Consider the following 13,707-nt stretch of genomic DNA (forward strand, 5'->3'; position numbering starts at 1 on the left):
AATTAGTGTCTCACTATTGCAAGGCCTATCTCTCCCATAAGTTATCTTTGGGGCTGCCTTGTAACACCTTACAAGTGTAGCTTTCAATTGTGAAGGGATAGAGATGTGGAGTTTAGATTTCCTGAACTCACAAGTCAAACATACATCTTTTAGTGAAGGTGGTTTTTAAATTGTGTTTGAAAATGCAGTTTTAGAAAGTGGGTGTTTTCTTGCTTTGTCATTCTGTGTCTCTGCCTACATGTGAAATCAACATCTGGTTTAGACTGAAAGGAGCTAGCCTGCATACATTCTAGACAGTCACACAAAGGGAGCTGAGGTGGGCCCTGCATATCCTGATGGCCCATCAACTGGCTGATGGGTCTTCCTGAGCCAGAGTGGTGGGAGGAGTTGTCATTGACACTTGGCTAGGGCTGGGCCTGTCCTCTCACATTGCTGTCGTCAACCCCCTGGAGTGTGTCTGGAGCCAGGCCAGGGCAAGGCAGGATCTTGTGAACAACAAAGACTTTCCTTTGAAGTATGCCTACCTCAAAGGCCAAAAGGGGTATAAGTATTGGACCTAAAAACCCAGAATTTTGGAACACTTTTGGATCAAGAGGAGACTCTGCCAAGGAGAAGAGCTGAAGAGCTATAAGGAGGAATGCTGCCCTTTTGCTGTGTGTTGCTTTGTTGGGTTGGCCTGCAGTTGCTGTTTCTGCTTTGGAGAGGACAAGGACTGGACTTTGCTGTGTATCCTGCTTGTGAAGGTTCTCCAAGGGCTTGTGTGTGCTTGCCTCCTGTTGGAAGACTCAGGGCCAGAAAAGACTACATCCGCAGCACCACTGAACTCCACCGCTGGGAGTTCTGGCCTGCTAAGTGGTACCCATTCCAGTTCTGGGTCCTTGGTGGTTGTCCCTGCTGTCAAGATTTACAAAATCAACGCATTGCTCCTCCAGTGCCTATGTTTCTGATGCAACACATTTGTGCAGGCGAAATTTCCATGCATCACCACTGTGCGGCTGAAGAAATCAACACAGCGCCTGTGCGCGGCACAAAGAACAGCCGTCTTCTGAGTCCAGCGTCCCGTGTCTCTGATGCCTGAGACCCCCGCACTGACTCCGACGTAGGCCCTGCTGTGCGGCTAAAAACATCAATACATTGTTGGACCGCAGCAGAGGACATTGACACAACACATGTTTGACGCCTCCACATCGACCTTCAGCATGTCTGTATTTCTATGCATCACACCTGTGCGCCCAAGTTTCCAACGCAGTGCTCCTGAAAGGAACTGCCTCGGAACTTGACGCCTCGCTTCCCCTTACAGTCGGGATTCAATGCAACAGTACTGCATATAGCAGAATTGATGCATTGCTTCCTCGTGGACCCAGGAACCGACGCATCCCTGTGCTTTTCGATGCTTTCTTTGCGGCTGTTTCTGTCTTGGACTTTGACACACCCAAAGGTACTGTGTGTAACATCCCCGCATCCATAGAGTTCTCTGGGCAGAATTGCTTAAACCTTTGAAAAGTCATATTCTGAGTTCTGTATTTTGGATTTTTATGTCGTTCTGGTCTTGGTTAGTTTAGGTAAAGATTGTTTATTTTCTAAACTGATGTGGTGTCCATTAGTAGTGTTTTCACTGTGTTACTGTGTGTGTTATGTACAACTGCTTAACACGTTGCCTTTGAGATGAGCCTGACTGCTCGTGCCCAGCTACCAAGGGTTTGAGCAGGAGTTATCTTAGTTGTGTGACTCCCTTACCCTAACTAGATGGAAGGGTCCCTACTTGGACAGGGTGCAAGCCGCTACCAACTAGAGTCGCCCCATTTCTAACACAAATATATATGTATATTCATTTAAGTTTCCTCGCTGTGCTTCATAAATGATTGAATAGGTATACTACGGAGTCATAACGTTGCTAAGTCGTCACCCCACATATGTTTACATTACTGCGAGATAGTATAAATTAGTAGCAGAGCAGAACATGATTATTGGTCAAAGTACGAAGATAATAATGCACATTTAATTAATTTTCGGAACAGCCTACTCAAGGATGCAGTAATATCCAGTGCTTAATTTGTAAATAAAAACGTGCCGGTGCTCAAAGCCCTCCTCTTAAACACGCGGCTGCTGCAATTAAATGTGCGATCACGAAATACTAGAGCAGCGCAATACTGAAGCCATCTCGGGCCTCTTTTAAAACTTTTAAAGCCACTCCCTCCCCCTTCAGCTCACTCTAGCAGCTTACTCAATGCTTAATTTGTAAATAAAAAGTTGCCGGTGCTCAAAGCTGTCCTCTTAAACACGCGGCTGCTGCAACTAAAAGTGCAAGCACATAATACTGAGGCAGCGTAATCCTGAAGCCACCTCGGGCCTTTTCCATCCATTTATAGTCACTCCCTGCCCCTTCAGCTCACTCTGTCATCTTCCTGCTTTTCCACTTTCTGATGCTTTTTCGTTTATCTCTTCCTCCGTCTTTCCCACGTGTCTTTTGCTCGCAGTAAATGCTTGAGCCAAAAAACTAAACGCCGGCCCTCAGAAATAAGTGCCGGTGCTCAGCACCGAAAACAACAAGCACAAATTAAGCACTGGTAATATCCGTTTTTTATATTCCGCTGCAAGTTGCTGTGTGTTAGAAATGGGGTTTTTGGTTGGCAGTCAGGTTACCCTCTGTCCAAGCAAAAGCCCTCACTCTAGTCAGGGTAAGTCACACACTATCCAAGATTATCCTGTGCCCACCCTCTGGTAGCTTGGCACGAGCAGTCAGGCTTAACTTAGAAGGCAATGTGTAAAGTATTTGTGCAATAAGTCATACAATACCACCATATAACACCACAAAAATACACCACACAGTGTTTAGAAAAATATATGATATTTATCAGGATAATTGTAGGTCAAAAAGAATAAAGATGCAATGGAAAATTGTAGAACTATCACAGGAAAGTGATATAAAGTGTCTTAAGTCTTTAGAATGCAATACAGTGTCTTTCAAGCACAAAGCACCTGGTTTCTGGTGGAAAATCTCCTCAGAGGGCCACAGGAAAAGGGATGCGTGGAAAAAGGGTGTGTGCGTCGATTTCTCCTCAGCACACAAAGACTTGCGTCGTTCTTTTCCACGCGGGGAAGTCGGGCGTCGTTTTCCGGCGCGCAGACAGTCTCTTTTCGTGGATCGCGGGGATTACCAGATGTCCCGGGTCTGTGCGTGGATTCTCCTACTTGTTTTCCGGCTGCGCGTCGTTCTGCGGGTCTGCGCGTCGAAGTTTAGATCTCACGGCAGGCGTCGCGTCGATTTCTCCTTGGAAGTCGGGCGGCGTTGTCCTTGCGAGGCCGTGCGTCGAAATTTTTGTCTCACGGCAGGCGTCGCGTCGATTTCTCCTCGGAAGTCGGGCGGCGTTGTCCTTGCGAGGCCGTGCGTCAAAGTTTCGCGTTCACGGTAGGCGTCGCGTCCATTTCTCCTGGAAAGTCGGGCGGCGCTGTCCTTGCGAGGTTGTGCGTCGAAGTCTCGATCGTCCCGAGAGCGTCGCGTTGATCAGCGTCGGTGTGCGGCGTTTTTCTCGCCGCGAAACAAGCTGTGCGTCGAAATTTTCGGCGCACGGAGCGTCCAAGTGAAAGGAAGAAGTCTTTTTGGTCCTGAGACTTCAAGGAACAGGAGGCAAGCTCTATCCAAGCCCTTGGAGAGCACTTTCACAGCCAGACAAGAGTTCAGCAAGGCAGCAGGGCAACAGCAAGACAGCAGTCCTTTGTAGAAAGCAGACAGGTGAGTCCTTTGAGCAGCCAGGCAGTTCTTCTTGGCAGGATGTAGTTTCTGGTTCAGGTTTCTTCTCCAGCAAGTGTCTGATGAGGTAGGGCAGAGGCCCTGTTTTATACCCAAATGTGCCTTTGAAGTGGGGGAGACTTCAAAGAGTGGCTAAGAAGTGCACCAGGTCCCCTTTCAGTTCAATCCTGTCTGCCAGGGTCCCAGTAGGGGGTGTGGCAGTCCTTTGTGTGAGGGTAGGCCCTCCACCCTCCCAGCCCAGGAAGACCCATTCAAAATGCAGATGTATGCAAGTGAGGCTGAGTACCCTGTGTTTGGGGTGTGTCTGAGTGAATGCACAAGGAGCTGTCAACTAAACCTAGCCAGACGTGGATTGTAAGGCACAGAAGGATTTAAGTGCAAAGAAATGCTCACTTTCTAAAAGTGGCATTTCTAGAATAGTAATATTAAATCCGACTTCACCAGTCAGTAGGATTTTGTATTACCATTCTGGCCATACTAAATATGACCTCCCTGCTCCTTTCAGATCAGCAGCTGCCACTTCAACAGTGTATGAGGGCAGCCCCAATGTTAGCCTATGAAGGGAGCAGGTCTCACAGCAGTGCAAAAACGAATTGAGGGTTTTTTACACTACCAGGACATATAACTACACAGGTACATGTCCTGCCTTTTACCTACACAGCACCCTGCTCTAGGGGATACCCAGGGCACACATTAAGGGTGACTTATATGTAGAAAAAGGGGAGCTCTATGCTTGGCAGGTACTTTTAAATGCCAAGTCGAGGTGGCAGTGAAACTGCCCACACAGGCCTAGCAATGGTAGGCCTGAGACAAGGAAAAGGGGCTACTTGAGTGGGTGGCACAATCCGTGCTGCAGGTCCACTAGTAGCATTTAATCTATAGGCCCTAGGCACCTGGAGTGCACATTACTGGGGACTTATAAGTAGATTAAATAGTTCAATCAGGTATGATCCAAAGTTACCATGTTTACAGAGAGAGAGCATATGCACTTTAGCACTGGTTAGCAGTGGTAAAGTGCGCAGAGTCTAAAAACCAGCAAAAACAGTATCCACAAAGTGGAGGGAGGCAGGCAAAAAGTTAGGGGTGACTACCCTAAGGCTGTCAGGTCTAACATGTGTCCCCCCCAGCTGAAAGTGGGGAGAGCTACCCGACCTCTTGGGAGCTCTCATCGCTAAGGCGGAAGTACCTGGAGAGACCATCAGCATTGGCGTGGTCAACCCCTGGGCGATGTTCCACCGTAAAGTCCATCCCCTGTAGGGAAATGGACCACCTCAAGAGTTTTGGATTCTCGCCCCTCATCTGCATGAGCCATCTGAGGGGCCTGTGGTCTGTCTGAACTAGGAAGTGAGTCCCAAACAGGTAGGGTCTCAGCTTCTTCAGTGCCCAGACCACAGCAAAAGCTTCTCTTTCAATAGCACTCCACCTCTGTTCCCGTGGTAATAGTCTTCTGCTAATAAAGACTACCGGTTGATCTCTGCCCTCCTCATTTAGCTGTGCTAGAACTGCCCCTATGCCATGCTCTGAAGCGTCTGTCTGCACGATAAATTCCTGGGAGTAGTCAGGGGCCTTGAGCACGGGGGCCGTGCACATGGCTTCCTTCAGGGCGTCAAAGGCTTTCTGACAAGCCTCTGTCCAATTCACCAACCTAGGTTGCTTCTTGGACGTGAGTTCTGTCAAGGGGGACACAATGGTACCATAGCCCTTGACAAACCTGCGGTAGTATCCGGTGAGGCCTAAAAAGGCTCTCACCTCAGTCTGGGTTCGAGGTGGTTGCCAGGCCTTGATAGTTTCGATCTTGGCCTGGAGTGGCTGCACCTTGCCACCACCTACTAGGTGTCCCAAGTACACCACGGAACCCTGCCCAATCTGGCACTTACTAGCCTTGATGGTCAGGCCTGCCTGTTGCAGGGCCTGAAGCACCTCCTTGAGGTGGAGCAGGTGTTCCTCCCAGCTGGAACTGTAGACAGCTATGTCATCCAGGTAGGCTGCACAGAAGGCATCCTTGCCAGCCAGGACCCCGTTAACCAACCGTTGGAAGGTAGCGGGGGCATTTTTCAATCCAAACGGCATCACCCGGAACTGGTAATGGCCGTCAGGGGTGGAAAAGGCGGACCTTTCCTTAGCCCCCTCAGTCAGGGCGATCTGCCAGTACCCTGAAGTAAGGTCAAACGTACTCAGGAACTTGGCAGCGCCTAGCCTGTCCACGAGCTCATCAGCTCGGGGGATGGGGTGAGCATCAGTCCGTGTGACTGAGTTGAGACCCCGGTAGTCCACGCAGAACCTGAGTTCTGGCTTCGCGCCTGGGGCAGTAGCCTTAGGGACCAACACCACTGGGCTGGCCCAGGGACTACTGGACTTCTCAATAACCCCTAGCGTCAACATCTTGGAGACCTCCTCCTTGATGCTGGCCTTCACCTTATCTGACAACCTGTAAATTTTGTTCTTCACAGGGAGACTGTCACCGGTTTCAATATCATGAACACAGAGGTGGGTCAGTCCAGGAGTAAGGGAGAAGAGGGGGGAGAACTGCTCCAACAGCTCATAGCAGTCTCCTTTCTGGTTTAGAGTCAGGGAGTCAGACAGAATGACCCCGCTTACGGACCCATCACCTTCTTGGGCAGAGAGGAGGTCAGGGAGAGGTTCACTCTCCTCTTCCATTCCTTCATCTGTGACCAGAAGCATGTTGATCTCCGACCTCTCAAAATGAGCTTTTAGTCGGTTCACGTGGAGCACCCTTAGGGGGTTCCTAGGGGTTTGGAGGTCCACTAGGTAAGTGGCCTCCCCTTTCCGCTCCTTTATTTCAAATGGGCCAGACCAGCGGTCCTGGAGAGCTCTGGGCTCTACTGGCTCCATTACCCACACTTTGTCTCCAGGTTGAAACTCTACCAGAGTGGCCTTCTGGTCATACCATTGTTTCATCACCTCTTGACTGGCCTCCAGGTTACTTTGGGCCTCTTTCCAGAAGCGGGTCATCTGATTGCGGAGGGCCAACATGTAGCTGACCACGTCCTGAGGGGGTGTCTTTGGAGCGTTCTCCAATCCCTCCTTGACAATGCTTAAGGGTCCCCTGACGGGGTACCCATAGAGAAGCTCAAAGGGACTGAACCCTACCCCCCTCTGGGGGACCTCTCTGTAAGCAAAGAGAAGGCATGGTAAGAGGACGTCCCATTTACGCCTCATGGCCTCAGGGAGGCCACCAATCATGCCTTTCAGGGTCTTGTTGAATCTCTCCACAAGCCCATTAGACTGGGGGTGATAGGGTGTGGTGAACTTGTAGGTTACACCACACGCATCCCACAGATGCTTCATGTACGCGGACATGAAGTTAGTGCCTCTGTCAGACACTATCTCCTTGGGGAATCCCACACGGGTAAATATCCCCATCAGGGTTCTGGCTACCACCGATGCAGTTACGGTCCTCAGAGGGATTGCCTCTGGGTACCAGGTGGCATGGTCCACCAAAACCAGGATAAACCTGTTGCCTAAGGCAGTTTTGGGGTCCAAGGGGCCAACAATGTCGACGCCCACCCTTTCAAAGGGGGTGCCAACGACAGGAAGTGGAATCAGGGGGGTTTTAACCCTCTTTCTTGCTTTACCACTAGCCTGGCAGGTAGGACAAGCCCTGCAGAATTTGTCTGAGTGTGTCCTCATTTTGGGCCAGTGAAAGTGGGTGACAAGCCTGTTGAAGGTCTTGTCTTGTCCCAAATGTCCTGCCAGGGGAATGTCGTGAGCCAGACCCAGTAGGAAGGCTCGGTAACATTGGGGGACCACCAGCACACGTGCTGCCCCAAAGACCGGAACCCTAGGCTCACTGTAGAGGAGATCATTCTCCCAATATAGGTGGTGATTGCCAGAGGCGTCACCTGCTGCCTGGTTTAAGGCTTGTTTCCTCAACCCTTCTAGAGTGGGACACTCTTTCTGCGCCTTGCAGAATTCCTCCCTGGTGGGTCCACCCTCAACTTGCCAGCCAGCAAGCTCAGGTAAGTCACCTAGGGTGGCAATGTCTTCCCCAGTTGGCTCGGGAGTCTCCTCCTCAGGAGCCCCGTCAGCCACTGTGGGAACTTCTGGGGCCGGTTTCCCGCGCCCCTCGTCCCTCCTCTTGGCAGCTCTCTGGGCCATCGTTCCAGGCTCCAGATGCCCTTGACTTCCCTCTCGGTCAGCCATGGACCGGGTGGTCATGCAGACCCACTCAGGTAACCCTAACATCTCCAGGTGAGATCTGAGCTCTACTTCTTTCCAAGCAGTATGCTCTAGATCATTGCCTAACAGACAATCTACAGGCATGGCAGGACTCACAGCTACTTTCAGAATACCAGAGACCCCCCCCCACTCAAAGGGAACCCGAGCCACCGGTAGGTGACTCTCGCGATTGTCAGCGACTATGACCTGGTGGAATGTATTAGGGATTATCTGCTCTGTGGACACCAGCTGACTCTTGATAGTAGTCATACTGGCTCCTGTGTCACGCAGAGCCTCCACCTTCTGCCCATCAATGAGGACCCACTGCCGGTACTTGGAAGTATTTTTAGGCATGTGGACCTTGGACATCATTTCTCCTTCTCCCAGGGACACTAGGGAAATCTCTACCTGTCCCCCACAGCTATCTGGGTCCATCTCCCCCCCGAGCGCTACACTAGTCAACCCAGGGACCTGTCCAGTAGTGGACGGTGCCCTCTTGGGGCACTGGGGATCGCCTTTATAGTGACCATACTGGTAACACTCCATGCATTTGGGGCTAGATTTTCCTGACCTGTCAAATGTCCCTGGCTTTTTCCCAAATTTGGAAAAGGAAGGGTTGCCACCCCCTCCCTGGGAATTCTTTTGGGGGCCTTTAGAGAGTTCCTTATCTGTAAGTTTATCTCCCCCCTCTTTCTTCTGTTGGGAACCCTGACCACCTTTGTGGGAGTCCCCCCCAGGTACCTTTTTGGACACTCTGGTGCTAACCCAGAGGTCCGCCTCCTCAGCAAGCTTCCTGGGATCAGTCAGCTTACTATCCACTAGGTGCTGGCGCAAATCGGTATAAGTAACATTAAGCATATGCTCTCTCAGGATCAAGTCATATAAACCTTTATAATCTGCTACTTTGTTGCCCCGCACCCATCCATTCAGTGCCTTACTAGAGAAATCAAAGAAATCTACCCATGTTTGTGTGGTTTGTTTGGTGCTGTCCCTGAACCTCTGACGGTATCCCTCAGGGGTCAGCCCAAACTTGGCAAGTAAAGTGGCTTTCTGGAGTGGGTATGTGTTTTGATCCGGTGGATCCAATGTGAGAAGTGTGTCCCTCCCCAATGGCGGCACATAACCCCACATAGCTACCCCCCATTGCCCTTCAGGAACCTCATGAGCCCTTAGTGCAACTTCATAAGCAGCTAACCATTTATCTATGTCATCTCCCACCACAAAACTGGGCACCACATTTTTGGGTATACGAACCTTCTTTTCTCCAGCAGGTCCTGTCTGTATGCTGCCACCATTATTGCTGGATTCAGACTGTCTTGCCTTGATCTCCAGCTCCTTGAGACTCAGTTCATGAGCCAACAATAGTTTCTTTTCAGCCAAAGCTCTTTCAGCTTCCACTTGTTTGGCTGTTCTTTCCGCTTCTGCTTGTTTCTGTTTGGCTGTTCTTTCAGCTTCAATCTGTTTGGCTGCTCTTTCAGCCTCAGCTTGTTTGGCTTCTCTTTCTGCCCTCCTCTCCTCCTGTTGTGCCTCAATTTTCAGTTTTGCCATTTGCAATTGGAACTCCCTTTCCTCTCTCCTTTCCTCTGCGGTCAGGCTTTGCATGGAGACACTGCTCCCTGGTCTGGAAGGGTGCACAATTGCAGTGGTAACACCATCCATAGATAGTGAAAATCCTTCTGAGGGGCCATTTTCTGGCTCCTCTTCCTCATCATCCTCTAAATGGGCTTCTGCCCAGGCCCTCAGCGCCACTTGAAAGTCCTCCTTTCTGGAGGCCCCTTGGGTGGGTACCCTTAATGCCCTGCAGAATCCTCTTAGTTGTTTGACCGTGTATGTATCCAACTGGACTAGGTCAAAGTCCCCTGTCTGAGACCCAGTCAGAGACATGTTGAGTGAGGATTTAGTTTTTGAAAATTGTCAGGAAAAAACGGATTTTCAAAAAGAGATAAAAACCAAGTTGACCTTCAACTGTGGGTAGGTAGTGAAATACTTAGCTACTGTATGTCACTGCACAAATACAAGTCCTATCCTCACCGCTGATCACCAATGTTAGAAATGGGGTTTTTGGTTGGCAGTCAGGTTACCCTCTGTCCAAGCAAAAGCCCTCACTCTAGTCAGGGTAAGTCACACACTATCCAAGATTATCCTGTGCCCACCCTCTGGTAGCTTGGCACAAGCAGTCAGGCTTAACTTAGAAGGCAATGTGTAAAGTATTTGTGCAATAAGTCATACAATACCACCATATAACACCACAAAAATACACCACACAGTGTTTAGAAAAATATATAATATTTATCAGGATAATTGTAGGTCAAAAAGAATAAAGATGCAATGGAAAATTGTAGAACTATCACAGGAAAGTGATATAAAGTGTCTTAAGTCTTTAGAATGCAATACAGTGTCTTTCAAGCACAAAGTACCTGGTTTCTGGTGGAAAATCTCCTCAGAGGGCCACAGGAAAAGGGATGCGTGGAAAAAGGGTGTGTGCGTCGATTTCTCCTCAGCACACAAAGACTTGCGTCGTTCTTTTCCACGCGGGGAAGTCGGGCGTCGTTTTCCGGCGCGCAGACAGTCTCTTTTCGTGGATCGCGGGGATTACCAGATGTCCCGGGTCTGTGCGTGGATTCTCCTACTTGTTTTCCGGCTGCGCGTCGTTCTGCGGGTCTGCGCGTCGAAGTTTCGATCTCACGGCAGGCGTCGCGTCGATTTCTCCTTGGAAGTCGGGCGGCGTTGTCCTTGCGAGGCCGTGCGTCGAAATTTTGGTCTCACGGCAGGCGTCGCGTCGATTTCTCCTCGGAAGTCGGGCGGCGTTGTCCTTGCGAGGCCGTGCGTCAAAGTTTCGCGTTCACGGTAGGCGTCGCGTCGATTTCTCCTGGAAAGTCGGGCGGCGCTGTCCTTGCGAGGTTGTGCGTCGAAGTCTCGATCGTCCCGAGAGCGTCGCGTTGATCAGCGTCGGTGTGCGGCGTTTTTCTCGCCGCGAAACAAGCTGTGCGTCGAAATTTTCGGCGCACGGAGCGTCCAAGTGAAAGGAAGAAGTCTTTTTGGTCCTGAGACTTCAAGGAACAGGAGGCAAGCTCTATCCAAGCCCTTGGAGAGCACTTTCACAGCCAGACAAGAGTTCAGCAAGGCAGCAGGGCAACAGCAAGACAGCAGTCCTTTGTAGAAAGCAGACAGGTGAGTCCTTTGAGCAGCCAGGCAGTTCTTCTTGGCAGGATGTAGTTTCTGGTTCAGGTTTCTTCTCCAGCAAGTGTCTGATGAGGTAGGGCAGAGGCCCTGTTTTATACCCAAATGTGCCTTTGAAGTGGGGGAGACTTCAAAGAGTGGCTAAGAAGTGCACCAGGTCCCCTTTCAGTTCAATCCTGTCTGCCAGGGTCCCAGTAGGGGGTGTGGCAGTCCTTTGTGTGAGGGTAGGCCCTCCACCCTCCCAGCCCAGGAAGACCCATTCAAAATGCAGATGTATGCAAGTGAGGCTGAGTACCCTGTGTTTGGGGTGTGTCTGAGTGAATGCACAAGGAGCTGTCAACTAAACCTAGCCAGACGTGGATTGTAAGGCACAGAAGGATTTAAGTGCAAAGAAATGCTCACTTTCTAAAAGTGGCATTTCTAGAATAGTAATATTAAATCCGACTTCACCAGTCAGTAGGATTTTGTATTACCATTCTGGCCATACTAAATATGACCTCCCTGCTCCTTTCAGATCAGCAGCTGCCACTTCAACAGTGTATGAGGGCAGCCCCAATGTTAGCCTATGAAGGGAGCAGGTCTCACAGCAGTGCAAAAACGAATTGAGGGTTTTTTACACTACCAGGACATATAACTACACAGGTACATGTCCTGCCTTTTACCTACATAGCACCCTGCTCTAGGGGATACCCAGGGCACACATTAAGGGTGACTTATATGTAGAAAAAGGGGAGCTCTATGCTTGGCAGGTACTTTTAAATGCCAAGTCGAGGTGGCAGTGAAACTGCCCACACAGGCCTAGTAATGGTAGGCCTGAGACAAGGAAAAGGGGCTACTTAAGTGGGTGGCACAATCCGTGCTGCAGGTCCACTAGTAGCATTTAATCTATAGGCCCTAGGCACCTGGAGTGCACATTACTGGGGACTTATAAGTAGATTAAATAGTTCAATCAGGTATGATCCAAAGTTACCATGTTTACAGAGAGAGAGCATATGCACTTTAGCACTGGTTAGCAGTGGTAAAGTGCGCAGAGTCTAAAAACCAGCAAAAACAGTATCCACAAAGTGGAGGGAGGCAGGCAAAAAGTTAGGGGTGACTACCCTAAGGCTGTCAGGTCTAACACTGTGGTTATTCTGCATACATGCCAATAAACCCAATTGTTTAAATAGAAAGCCTCTGTTTAAGTAGATGTCCATGGGGGGAAATACATTCTCCCGATTAATTTTTTAAAACCTTTCCATCTTCCTAATCTGAAATGTTTGCATTTATGATTATGCACCCTTGGAGAAGAGGTCGTGGGGCAGACATCACTCTCGGTCCAGAATGACAGACATTCAGCAAGATTCACGTGGCAATAATGCCCCTGTAATTACATTTTCAGGGTCAGAAATGATATGTTCATTGTTTCCGTACAACATTGTCACTAACAACAAATGAGTCATTCATTCTCCTTCCTGGTAAGATGTCACTTATTACAATATGGAAACTGGATTCTTTTATTTGTAAGAGTTTCTACAAATGCTGAGTACATGGCTCGGTTCATTTAAATGCCTAGGACGTCATTTCTTTTGTGAGTCATTAAGCACAAGGGCCTCCAACTGAAACCATTACTAGTTTGCACACAGGGAGTAAGCGCCTCAGTGGAACTGTAAGCTTGCCAAAAGAGGTTTAGGGTTGGGCTAATTATGGGGTGTTTTATAAATTAAGGCCCGTATTTATACTTTTTTTAGCGCCGCATTTGCGCCGCTTTTTGACGCAAAACGGCGCAAACCTACAAAATACAATGGTATTTTGCAAGTTTGCGCCGTTTTTGTGTCAAAAAACGACGCAAATGCGGCGCAAAAAAAGTATAAATACGGGCCTAAGAGTTCGTGAGGGGGAAACTATATTGAGGGGAGCGGATTTACTGATGATGCCATGACTGATGTTGCTGAAACATATTTTCATCGACAATTGCCCCTTTTGTATAGGCAAAGTAACAGACAAATGGTGGGATGCCGAAGAAAAAGCAAGTAAAAATCTGAAAGACATTTCTCATGGTTTACTCTGGTTGTGGCTACTGAGCATTGTAAGAGCTCTAATGCTTGGCTGTTAATCTGATTTACTACTCCATTATTATTAAAGAACTGTTCTTCACTGCCAGCTTTCTAATAAGGCATTAATGCCCTACCTTAGCAGCATACGAATGTTCCCTATTAATAATGCTCATGTGGTTCTACCAGATTGTCAGATTAACTGTTTCCATTGTGGGCGTGCCCTACCTTATATTTGTTATGATAATTTATTTTATAAGGGGACACGTAAGGGTATTCAACCACCTTCCCTCATGAGGTCACATGAACCTTTGGACTCAGATGGATGTGAGTGTTTGCCTCTGAACAAAAGGAAGTCAACAATAAACAAAACCAAACAATACCATTATCAATCAACATTAGAGTCAGTAATTTAAACACATCCTGACCTATTTGGCCATGAATCACCACACCAGTTTAGTAAAGTTCAACCATTTATTGCCCTTTAGATTAACAATGCTAAGATCCAGTAAACCAAGCGCAAAACCAAATTATAAAGATACATGAATAACACAGGTTGACCAA

Source organism: Pleurodeles waltl, chromosome 5 (assembly GCF_031143425.1).
Source record: "Pleurodeles waltl isolate 20211129_DDA chromosome 5, aPleWal1.hap1.20221129, whole genome shotgun sequence".
NCBI classification, from domain to species: Eukaryota; Metazoa; Chordata; class Amphibia; order Caudata; family Salamandridae; genus Pleurodeles; species Pleurodeles waltl.